The following is a 13,903-nucleotide window of genomic DNA, read 5'->3' on the forward strand; positions in this document are numbered from 1 at the left end:
GGGAACTTGTTGCGCAACCTCCTGGCTCTAGGCTAGTTGATTGTAAATGGCTGTTCAAAATGAAAACCGACATACATGGAAACTTGGATACATATAAAGCTAGACTTGTAGCAAAAGGTTTCACTCAAACTCAAGGGGTTGACTATGATGAAACTTTTTCGCCTGTGGTGATGCTAAAGTCTATTAGGATATTACTTGCCATTGCTGCTCATTATGATTATGAAATATGGCAGATGGATGTCAAGACCGCTTTGAAATGTCCCGTTCTTATTGATTAAAAACGTTCCATATTAATTGATTTCGTTGCGAGGTTTTGACCTCTATATGAGACGTTTTTCAAAGACTGCATTCATTTTTAAAACCAACCATAACCTTTATTTCATAAATAAAGGTTTAAAAAGCTTTACGTAGATTATCAAATAATGATAATCTAAAATATCCTGTTTTACACACGACCATTACATAATGGTTTACAATACAAATATGTTACATCGAAATCAGTTTCTTGAATGCAGTTTTTACACAATATCATACAAACATGGACTCTAAATCTTGTCCTTATTTTAGTATGCAACAGCGGAAGCTCTTAGTATTCACCTGAGAATAAACATGCTTTAAACGTCAACAAAAATATTGGTAAGTTATAGGTTTAACCTATATATATCAAATCATAACAATAGACCACAAGATTTCATATTTCAATACACATCCCATACATAGAGATAAAAATCATTCATATGGTGAACACCTGGTAACCGACATTAACAAGATGCATATGTAAGAATATCCCCATCATTCCGGGACACCCTTCGGATATGATATAAATTTCGAAGTACTAAAGCATCCGGTACTTTGGATGGGGTTTGTTAGGCCCAATAGATCTATCTTTAGGATTCACATCAATTAGGGTGTCTGTTCCCTAATTCTTAGATTACCAGACTTAATAAAAAGGGGCATATTCGATTTCGATAATTCAACCATAGAATGTAGTTTCACGTACTTGTGTCTATTTTGTAAATCATTTATAAAACCTGCATGTATTCTCATCCCAAAAATATTAGATTTTAAAAGTGGGACTATAACTCACTTTCACAGATTTTTACTTCGTCGGGAAGTAAGACTTGGCCACTGGTTGATTCATGAACCTATAACAATATATACATATATATCAAAGTATGTTCAAAATATATTTATAACACTTTTAATATATTTTGATGTTTTAAGTTTATTAAGTCAGCTGTCCTCGTTAGTAACCTACAACTAGTTGTCCACAGTTAGATGTACAGAAATAAATCGATAAATATTATCTTGAATCAATCCACGACCCAGTGTATACGTATCTCAGTATTGATCACAACTCAAACTATATATATTTTGGAATCAACCTCAACCCTGTATAGCTAACTCCAACATTCACATATAGAGTGTCTATGGTTGTTCCGATATATATATAGATGTGTCGACATGATAGGTTAAAACATTGTATACGTGTCTATGGTATCTCAAGATTACATAATATACAATACAAGTTGATTAAGTTATGGTTGGAATAGATTTGTTACCAATTTTCACGTAGCTAAAATGAGAAAAATTATCCAATCTTGTTTTACCCATAACTTCTTCATTTTAAATCCGTTTTGAGTGAATCAAATTGCTATGGTTTCATATTGAACTCTATTTTATGAATCTAAACAGAAAAAGTATAGGTTTATAGTCAGAAAAATAAGTTACAAGTCGTTTTTGTAAAGATAGTCATTTCAGTCGAAAGAACGACGTCTAGATGACCATTTTAGAAAACATACTTCCACTTTGAGTTTAACCATAATTTTTAGATATAGTTTCATGTTCATAATAAAAATCATTTTCTTAGAATAACAACTTTTAAATCAAAGTTTATCATAGTTTTTAATTAACTAACCCAAAACAGCCCGCGGTGTTACTACGACGGCGTAAATCCGATTTTACGGTGTTTTTCGTGTTTCCAGGTTTTAAATCATTAAGTTAGCATATCATATAGATATAGAACATGTGTTTAGTTGATTTTAAAAGTCAAGTTAGAAGGATTAACTTTTATTTGCGAACAAGTTTAGAATTAACTAAACTATGTTCTAGTGATTACAAGTTTAAACCTTCGAATATGATAGCTTTATATGTATGAATCGAATGATGTTATGAACATCATTACTACCTCAAGTTCCTTGGATAAACCTACTGGAAATGAGAAAAATAGATCTAGCTTCAAAGGATCCTTGGATGGCTTGAAAGTTCTTGAAGCAGAATCATGACACGAAAACAATTTCAAGTAAGATTTCCACTCGAAATAAGATTGTTATAGTTATAGAAATTGAATTAAAGTTTGAATATGATTATTACCTTGTATTAGAAAGATAACCTACTGTAAGTAACAAAGGTTTCTTGATCTTGGATGATTACTTGGAATGGATTTAGAAAACTTGGAAGTAAACTTGCAATCTTGGAAGTATTCTTGATTTTATGTAACTAGAACTTGTAGAATATATGAAGAACACTTAGAACTTGAAGATAGAACTTGAGAGAGATCAATTAGATGAATAAAATTGAAGAATGAAAGTGTTTGTAGGTGTTTTTGGTCGTTGGTGTATGGATTAGATATAAAGGATATGTAATTTTGTTTTCATGTAAATAAGTCATGAATGATTACTCATATTTTTGTAATTTTATGAGATATTTCATGCTAGTTGCCAAATGATGGTTCCCACATGTGTTAGGTGACTCACATGGGCTACTAAGAGCTGATCATTGGAGTGTATATACCAATAGTACATACATCTAAAAGCTATGTATTGTACGAGTACGAATACGGGTGCATACGAGTAGAATTTGTTGATGAAACTGAACGAGGATGAAATTGTAAGCATTTTTGTTAAGTAGAAGTAATTTGATAAGTGTATTGAAGTCTTTAAAAAGTGTATAAATACATATTAAAACACTACATGTATATACATTTTAACTGAGTCGTTAGTTGTTACATGTAAGTGTTGTTTTGAAACCTTTAGGTTAACGATCTTGTTAAATGTTGTTAACCCAATGTTTATAATATCAAATGAGATTTTAAATTATTATATTATCATGATATTATCATGTATGAATATCTCTTAATATGATATATATATACATTAAATGTCTTTACAACGATAATCGTTACATATATGTCTCGTTTAAAAATCATTAAGTTAGTAGTCTTATTTTTACATATGTATTTCATTGTTAATACACTTAATAATATATTTACTTATAATTTAACATAATTAACCAAGTGTATCAATATCTTAATATGATTCATATGTACCTAGTAAGACGTTGTTATAACGATAATCGTTATATATATCGTTTTCGAGTTTCTTAAAATAATAGTCTCATTTTTATGTATATAACTCATTGTTAAAATACCTAATGAGATACATACTTATAATAAAATCATGTTAACTATATATATAACCATATATATGTCATCGTATAGTTTTTACAAGTTTTAACGTTCGTGAATCACCGGTCAACTTTGGTGGTCAATTGTCTATATGAAACATATTTCAATTAATCAAGTCTTAACAAGTTTGATTGCTTAACATGTTGGAAATACTTAATCATGTAAATAACAATTTCATTTAATATATATATAAACATGGAAAAGTTCGGGTCACTACAGTACCTACCCGTTAAATAAATTTCGTCCCGAAATTTTAAGCAGTTGGAAGTGTTGACGTATCTTCTGGAAATAAATGCGGGTATTTCTTCTTCATCTGATCTTCACGCTCCCAGGTGAACTCGGGTCCTCTACGAGCATTCCATCGAACCTTAACAATCGGTATCTTGTTTTGTTTAAGTCTCTTAACCTCACGATCCATTATTTCGACGGGTTCTTCAATGAATTGAAGTTTTTCATTGATTTGGATTTCGTCCAACGGAATAGTGAGATCTTCTTTAGCAAAACATTTCTTCAAATTTGAGACGTGGAAAGTGTTATGTACAGCCGCGAGTTGTTGAGGTAGTTCCAGTTGGTAAGCTACTGGTCCGACACGATCTATAATCTTGAATGGTCCAATGTACCTTGGATTTAGTTTCCCCCGTTTACCAAATCGAACAACGCCTTTCCAAGGTGAAATCTTAAGCATGACCATTTCTCCAATTTCAAACTCTATATCTTTTCTTTTACTGTCCGCGTAGCTCTTTTGTCGACTCTGGGCGGTTTTCAATCTTTGTTGAATTTGGATAATTTTCTAGGTAGTTTCTTGTATTATCTCCGGACCCGTAATCTGTCTATCCCCCACTTCACTCCCACAAATCGGAGACCTGCACTTTCTACCATAAAGTGCTTCAAACGGCGCCATCTCAATGCTTGAATGGTAGCTGTTGTTGTAAGAAAATTCTGCTAACGGTAGATGTCGATCCCAACTGTTTCCGAAATCAATAACACATGCTCGTAGCATGTCTTCAAGCGTTTGTATCGTCCTTTCGCTCTGCCCATCAGTTTGTGGATGATAGGCAGTACTCATGTCTAGACGAGTTCCTAATGCTTGCTGTAATGTCTGCCAGAATCTTGAAATAAATCTGCCATCCCTATCAGAGATAATAGAGATTGGTATTCCATGTCTGGAGACGACTTCCTTCAAATACAGTCGTGCTAACTTCTCCATCTTGTCATCTTCTCTTATTGGCAGGAAGTGTGCTGATTTGGTGAGACGATAAACTATTACCCAAATAGTATCAAAACCACTTGCAGTCCTTGGCAATTTAGTGATGAAATCTATGGTAATGTTTTCCCATTTCCATTCCGGGATTTCGGGTTGTTGAAGTAGACCTGATGGTTTCTGATGCTCAGCTTTGACCTTAGAACACGTCAAACATTCTCCTACGTATTTAGCAACATCGGCTTTCATACCCGGCCACCAAAAATGTTTCTTGAGATCCTTGTACATCTTCCCCGTTCCAGGATGTATTGAGTATCTGGTTTTATGAGCTTCTCTAAGTACCATTTCTCTCATATCTCCAAATTTTGGTACCCAAATCCTTTCAGCCCTATACCGGGTTCCGTCTTCTCGAATATTAAGATGCTTCTCCGATCCTTTAGGTATTTCATCCTTTAAATTTCCCTCTTTTAAAACTCCTTGTTGCGCCTCCTTTATTTGAGTAGTAAGGTTATTATGAATCATTATATTCATAGATTTTACTCGAATGGGTTCTCTGTCCTTCCTGCTCAAGGCATCGGCTACCACATTTGCCTTCCCCGGGTGGTAACGAATCTCAAAGTCGTAATCATTCAATAATTCAATCCACCTATGCTGCCTCATATTCAGTTGTTTCTGATTAAATATGTGTTGAAGACTTTTGTGGTCGGTATATATAATAATTTTGACCCCATATAAGTAGTGCCTCCAAGTCTTTAATGCAAAAACAACCGCGCCTAATTCCAAATCATGCGTCGTATAATTTTGTTCGTGAATCTTCAATTGTCTAGACGCATAAGCAATCACCTTCGTTCGTTGCATTAATACACAACCGAGACCTTGCTTTGATGCATCACAGTAAATCACAAAATCATCATTCCCTTCAAGCAATGACAATATAGGTGCCGTAGTTAGCTTTTTCTTCAATAACTGAAACGCTTTCTCTTGTTCATCATTCCATTCAAATTTCTTCCCTTTATGCGTTAATGCAGTCAAGGGTTTTGCTATTCTGGAAAAGTCTTGGATGAACCTTCTGTAGTAACCAGCTAGTCCTAAAAACTGGCGTATGTGTTTTGGAGTTTTCGGGGTCTCCCACTTTTCAACAGTTTCTATCTTTGCCGGATCCACCTTAATACCTTCTTTGTTCACTATGTGACCGAGGAATTGAACTTCTTCCAACCAAAATGCACACTTTGAAAACTTAGCGTACAATTCTTCCTTCCTCAATATTTCTAACACCTTTCTCAAATGTTCACCGTGTTCTTGGTCATTCTTTGAGTAAATAAGTATGTCATCAATGAAAACAATGACAAACTTATCAAGGTATGGTCCACACACTCGGTTCATAAGGTCCATGAACACAGCTGGTGCATTAGTTAAACCAAACGGCATGACCATAAACTCGTAATGACCGTAACGTGTTCTGAAAGCAGTCTTTAGAATATCATCTTCTTTCACCCGCATTTGATGATACCCGGAACGTAAGTCAATCTTTGAATAAACAGACGAGCCTTGTAGTTGATCAAATAAGTCGTCGATTCTCGGTAGTGGGTAGTGGTTCTTGATGGTAAGTTTGTTCAACTCTCAGTAGTCGATACACAACCTGAATGTACCATCTTTCTTCTTGACAAACAAAACAGGAGCTCCCCACGGTGATGTGCTTGGTCGAATGAAACCACGCTCTAAAAGTTCTTGTAATTGGCTTTGCAGTTCTTTCATCTCGCTGGGTGCGAGTCTGTAAGGAGCACGAGCTATTGGTGCAGCTCCTGGTACAAGATCTATTTGAAATTCAACGGATCGATGTGGGGGTAATCCCGGTAATTCTTTCGGAAATACATCGGGAAATTCTTTTGCAATGGGAACATCATTGATGCTCTTTTCTTCAGTTTGTACTTTCTTGACGTGTGCTAGAACAGCATAGCAACCTTTTCTTATTAGTTTTTGTGCCTTCAAATTACTAATAAGATGTAGCTTCGTGTTGCCCTTTTCTCCGTACACCATTAAGGGTTTTCCTTTTTCTTGTATAATGCGAATTGCATTTTTGTAACAAACGATCTCTGCTTTCACTTCTTTCAACCAGTCCATACCGATTATCACATCAAAACTCCCTAACTCTACTGGTATCAAATCAATCTTAAATGTTTCGCTAACCAGTTTAATTTCTCGATTTCGACATATATTATCTGCTGAAATTAATTTACCATTTGCTAATTCGAGTAAAAATTTACTATCCAAAGGCGTCAATGGACAACTTAATTTAGCACAAAAATCTCTACTCATATAGCTTCTATCCGCACCCGAATCAAATAAAACGTAAGCAGATTTATTGTCAATAAGAAACGTACCCGTAACAAGCTCCGGGTCTTCCTGTGCCTCTGCCACATTAATATTGAAAACTCTTCCGCGGCCTTCTCCATTCGTGTTCTCCTGGTTCGGGCAATTTCTAATAATGTGGCCCGGTTTTCCACATTTATAACAAACTACATTGGCATAACTTGCTCCGACACTACTTGCTCCGCCATTACTTGTTCCGACACCATTTGTTCCTTTCGTTCTGTTAACTCCTGGTCCGTAGACCTCACACTTCGCCGCGCTATGACCATTTCTTTTACACTTGTTGCAAAATTTGGTGCAGAACCCCGAGTGATACTTTTCACACCTTTGGCATAACTGCTTCTGATTGTTGTTGTTGTTGCGGTTGTTATTGTTATTGGGATGATTGTTGTAGTTGATGTTGTTGTTGTTGTTGTTGTTGTTATTGTTGTTGTTGTTGTTGGGCCGTTTGTTGTAGTTGCGATTGATGTTGCGATTGTTGGGATAATTGTTGCGATTATTATTGTAATTGTTGTTGTTGTTGTATTGATGATTCTTATCACCGTTTTCCTCCCACTTTCTCTTGACTTGCTTCACATTGGCCTCTTCAGCCATCTGTTCTTTAATTCTTTCTTCAATCTGGTTCACTAGTTTGTGAGCCATTCTGCATGCCTGTTGTATGGAGGCGGGCTCGTGTGAACTTATATCTTCTTGGATTCTTTCCTGTAATCCTTTCACAAACGCGTCGATCTTCTCTTCCTCATCTTCGAATGCTCCCGGACACAATAGGCACAATTCTGTGAATCGTCTTTCGTACGTGGTAATATCAAATCCTTGGGTTCGTAACCCTCTAAGTTCTGTCTTGAGCTTATTGACCTCGGTTCTGGGACGGTACTTCTCGTTCATCAAGTGCTTGAATGCTGACCACGGTAGTGCGTACGCATCGTCTTGTCCCACTTGCTCTAGATAGGTATTCCACCATGTTAACGCAGAACCTGTGAAAGTATGCGTAGCGTACTTTACTTTCTCCTCTTCAGTACACTTACTTATTGCAAACACCGATTCGACCTTCTCGGTCCACCGTTTCAATCCGATCGGTCCTTCGGTTCCATCAAATTCCAAAGGTTTGCAGGCAGTGAATTCTTTGTAGGTGCATCCTACACGATTTCCTGTACTGCTAGATCCAAGGTTATTGTTGGTATGTAGCGCAGCCTGTACTGCGGCTATGTTTGTAGCTAGAAAAGTACGGAATTCCTCTTCATTCATATTCACGGTGTGTCGAGTAGTCGGTGCCATTTCCTTCAAAATAGTCAAATGGAACAAGTTAATCATACAGAATATTAAGAGTAGTTAATAGTATTTCGTAGCATAATATGAACTCATTTATAAAAGCTTTTTCTTCATATTAGCGTTTTATAAGTTTAAATTCGGGTAGTACCTACCCGTTAAGTTCATACTTAGTAGCTAATATACAATTCAACTACTACAATTCTATATGAAAAACTGCTTATAATAATATTTCGCGTTCAAACTTTTATACAATATTTTACAAACTTACAATACCGCTTATTTTACATAAAGCATGAAATATAGCACACAATAACTTTGATACAAGATAGTTGTGAAGATAATTCTAGCTAGTACACAAGTCGTTCAGCAAAGGCAATAAAGAAAAGTAATTCATACGTCCAGAAACAAGTCATGCATTCTGGTTTTACTAGGACTACTTCCCATCCTTGGTCTTGTGGAACATAACCGTTATGGCCGTTGATAAGACAGCGTGTTGTAACGTCGTCAAAGGGACGAGGGTTACGTAATGTCCAACAGTCCCGTAACAATCTAAAAACCTCATTTCTTACCCCAATTACCGACTCCGTCACTTGTGGGAACGTTTTGTTTAATAGTTGTAGGCCGATGTTCTTGTTCTCACTTTGGTGAGAAGCGAACATTACTAATCCGTAAGCATAACATGCTTCTTTATGTTGCATGTTAGCCGCTTTTTCTAAATCACGAATTCCAATATTCGGATATAATGAGTCAAAATAATTTCTTAACCCATTGCGTAAAATAGCATTTGGGTTCCCCGCAATATATGCGTCAAAGTAAACACATCGTAACTTATGGATTTCCCAATGTGATATCCCCCATCTTTCGAACGAAAGTCTTTTATAAACCAAGGCATTCTTGGAACGTTTTTCGAATGTCTTACAAACTGATCTCGCCTTAAATAGTTGTGCCGATGAATTCTGACCGACTCTAGACAAGATTTCATCAATCATGTCTCGGGGTAGGTCTCTTAAAATATTGGGTTGTCTATCCATTTTGTGTTTTTATACTGTAAAATAGACAAGAGTTAGATTCATAAAAAAAATACTTATTAATACAAGCAATTTTTACATATATCATAAAGCATAAGCACACTATATTACATATATTACATCACACGAATACAACTATCTTATTCCGACTCGCTTGTTTCTTCTTCTTCGGTTTTGGTTCATTTTGCCAAGTTTCTAGGGATATATGATGTTCCCCTAATACAAGCCGTAATTTTCCACATTGGTTTAGAAAAACCTGGTGGTTTAGAGGTTCCTGGGTCATTGTTACAACTTAAGGACTTCGGGGGTTGACGATACATATAAAGTTCATCGGGGTTGGAATTAGATTTCTCTATTTTTATGCCCTTTCCCTTATTATTTTCTTTTGCCTTTTTAAATTCAGTTGGGGTAATTTCTATAACATCATCGGAATTCTCGTCGGAATCCGATTCATCGGAGAATTGGTAATCCTCCCAATATTTTACTTCCTTGGCGGAAACACCATTGACCATAATTAACCTTGGTCGGTTGGTTGAGGATTTTCTTTTACTTAACCATTTTATTATTTCCCCCACCGGTTCTATTTCTTCATCCGGTTCCGATTCTTCTTCTGGTTCCGATTCTTCTTCCGGTTCCGACTCTTCTTCCGGTTCCTCTTCGGGAACTTGTGAATCAGTCCACGAATCATTCCAATTTACATTTGACTCTTCATTACTATTAGGTGAGTCAATGGGACTTGTTCTAAAGGTAGACATCTATCACATAATATCAAACGCGTTAAGAGATTAATATATCATATAATATTCACATGTTAAAAATATATAGTTTCCAACAAAATTTGTTAAGCAATCATTTTTCAAGTAAACACGGTCGAAGTCCAGACTCACTAATGCATTCTAACAAACTCGATAAGACACACTAATGCAAAATTCTGGTTCTCTAAGACCAACGCTCGGATACCAACTGAAATGTCCCGTTCTTATTGATTAAAAACGTTCCATATTAATTGATTTCGTTGCGAGGTTTTGACCTCTATATGAGACGTTTTTCAAAGACTGCATTCATTTTTAAAACAAACCATAACCTTTATTTCATAAATAAAGGTTTAAAAAGCTTTACGTAGATTATCAAATAATGATAATCTAAAATATCCTGTTTTACACACGACCATTACATAGTGGTTTACAATACAAATATGTTACATCGAAATCAGTTTCTTGAATGCAGTTTTTACACAATATCATACAAACATGGACTCCAAATCTTGTCCTTATTTTAGTATGCAACAGCGGAAGCTCTTAGTATTCACCTGAGAATAAACATGCTTTAAACGTCAACAAAAATGTTGGTGAGTTATAGGTTTAACCTATATATATCAAATCGTAACAATAGACCACAAGATTTCATATTTCAATACACATCCCATACATAGAGATAAAAATCATTCATATGGTGAACACCTGGTAACCGACATTAACAAGATGCATATGTAAGAATATCCCCATCATTCCGGGACACCCTTCGAATATGATATAAATTTCGAAGTACTAAAGCATCCGGTACTTTGGATGGGGTTTGTTAGGCCCAATAGATCTATCTTTAGGATTCACGTCAATTAGGGTGTCTGTTCCCTAATTCTTAGATTACCAGACTTAATAAAAAGGGGCATATTCGATTTTGATAATTCAACCATAGAATGTAGTTTCACGTACTTGTGTCTATTTTGTAAATCATTTATAAAACCTGCATGTATTCTCATCCCAAAAATATTAGATTTTAAAAGTGGGACTATAACTCACTTTCACAGATTTTTTACTTCGTTGAGAAGTAAGACTTGGCCACTGGTTGATTCACGAACCTATAACAATATATACATATATATCAAAGTATGTTCAAAATATATTTATAACACTTTTAATATATTTTGATGTTTTAAGTTTATTAAGTCAGCTGTCCTCGTTAGTAACATACAACTAGTTGTCCGCAGTTAGATGTACAGAAATAAATCGATAAATATTATCTTGAATCAATCCACGACCCAGTGTATACGTATCTCAGTATTGATCACAACTCAAACTATATATATTTTGGAATCAACCTCAACCCTGTATAGCTAACTCCAACATTCACATATAGAGTGTCTATGGTTGTTCCGAAATATATATAGATGTGTCGACATGATAGGTCGAAACATTGTATACGTGTCTATGGTATCTCAAGATTACATAATATACAATACAAATTGATTAAGTTATGGTTGGAATAGATTTGTTACCAATTTTCACGTAGCTAAAATGAGAAAAATTATCCAATCTTGTTTTACCCATAACTTCTTCATTTTAAATCCGTTTTGAGTGAATCAAATTGCTATGGTTTCATATTGAACTCTATTTTATGAATCTAAACAGAAAAAGTATAGGTTTATAGTCGGAAAAATAAGTTACAAGTCATTTTTGTAAAGGTAGTCATTTCAGTCGAAAGAACGACGTCTAGATGACCATTTTAGAAAACATACTTCCACTTTGAGTTTAACCATAATTTTTAGATATAGTTTCATGTTCATAATAAAAATCATTTTCTTAGAATAACAACTTTTAAATCAAAGTTTATCATAGTTTTTAATTAACTAGCCCAAAACAGCCCGCGGTGTTACTACGACGGCGTAAATCCGGTTTTACGGTGTTTTTCGTGTTTCCAGGTTTTAAATCATTAAGTTAGCATATCATATAGATATAGAACATGTGTTTAGTTGATTTTAAAAGTCAAGTTAGAAAGTTTAACTTTTATTTGCGAACAAGTTTAGAATTAACTAAACTATGTTCTAGTGATTACAAGTTTAAACCTTCGAATATGATAGCTTTATATGTATGAATCGAATGATGTTATGAACATCATTACTACCTCAAGTTCCTAGGATAAACCTACTGGAAATGTGAAAAATAGATCTAGCTTCAAAGGATCCTTGGATGGCTTGAAAGTTCTTGAAGCAGAATCATGACACGAAAACAATTTCAAGTAAGATTTCCACTCGAAATAAGATTGTTATAGTTATAGAAATTGAATTAAAGTTTGAATATGATTATTACCTTGTATTAGAAAGATAACCTACTGTAAGTAACAAAGGTTTCTTGATCTTGGATGATTACTTGGAATGGATTTAGAAAACTTGGAAGTAAACTTGCAATCTTGGAAGTATTCTTGATTTTATGTAACTAGAACTTGTAGAATATATGAAGAACACTTAGAACTTGAAGATAGAACTTGAGAGAGATCAATTAGATGAATAAAATTGAAGAATGAAAGTGTTTGTAGGTGTTTTTGGTCGTTGGTGTATGGATTAGATATAAAGGATATGTAATTTTGTTTTCATGTAAATAAGTCATGAATGATTACTCATATTTTTGTAATTTTATGAGATATTTCATGCTAGTTGCCAAATGATGGTTCCCACATGTGTTAGGTGACTCACATGGGCTGCTAAGAGCTGATTGTTGGAGTGTATATACTAATAGTACATACATCTAAAAGCTATGTATTGTACGAGTACGAATACGGGTGCATACGAGTAGAATTTGTTGATGAAACTGAACGAGGATGTAATTGTAAGCATTTTTGTTAAGTAGAAGTAATTTGATAAGTGTATTGAAGTCTTTCAAAAGTGTATAAATACATATTAAAACACTACATGTATATACATTTTAACTAAGTTGTTAAGTCATCGTTAGTTGTTACATGTAAGTATTGTTTTGAAACCTTTAGGTTAACGATCTTGTTAAATGTTGTTAACCCAATGTTTATAATATCAAATGAGATTTTAAATTATTATATTATCATGATATTATCATGTATGAATATCTCTTAATATGATATATATATATACATTAAATGTCTTTACAACGATAATCGTTACATATATGTCTCGTTTAAAAATCATTAAGTTAGTAGTCTTATTTTTACATATGTATTTCATTGTTAATACACTTAATAATATATTTACTTATAATTTAACATAATTAACCAAGTGTATCAATATCTTAATATGATTCATATGTACCTAGTAAGACGTTGTTATAACGATAATCGTTATATATATCGTTTTCGAGTTTCTTAAGTTAATAGTCTCATTTTTATGTATATAACGCATTGTTAAAATACCTAATGAGATACATACTTATAATAAAATCATGTTAACTATATATATAACCATATATATGTCATCGTATAGTTTTTACAAGTTTTAACGTTCGTGAATCACCGGTCAACTTGGGTGGACAATTGTCTATATGAAACCTATTTCAATTAATCAAGTCTTAACAAGTTTGATTGCTTAACATGTTGGAAATACTTAATCATGTAAATAACAATTTCATTTAATATATATATAAACATGGAAAAGTTCGGGTCACTACACGCTTTCCTAAACGGACATCTTGAGGAAGATGTCTATATGGTTCAGCCTGAGGGTTTTGTTGATCCGAAATATCCTAAAAAGGTATGCAAGTTAAAGAAGTCAATCTACGGATTGAAACAAGCATCTAGAATGTGGAATCATCATTTTAATGAGGAGGC

The sequence above is a fragment of the Rutidosis leptorrhynchoides genome, chromosome 2, assembly GCF_046630445.1.
Source record: "Rutidosis leptorrhynchoides isolate AG116_Rl617_1_P2 chromosome 2, CSIRO_AGI_Rlap_v1, whole genome shotgun sequence".
In the NCBI taxonomy this organism is placed as follows: domain Eukaryota; kingdom Viridiplantae; phylum Streptophyta; class Magnoliopsida; order Asterales; family Asteraceae; genus Rutidosis; species Rutidosis leptorrhynchoides.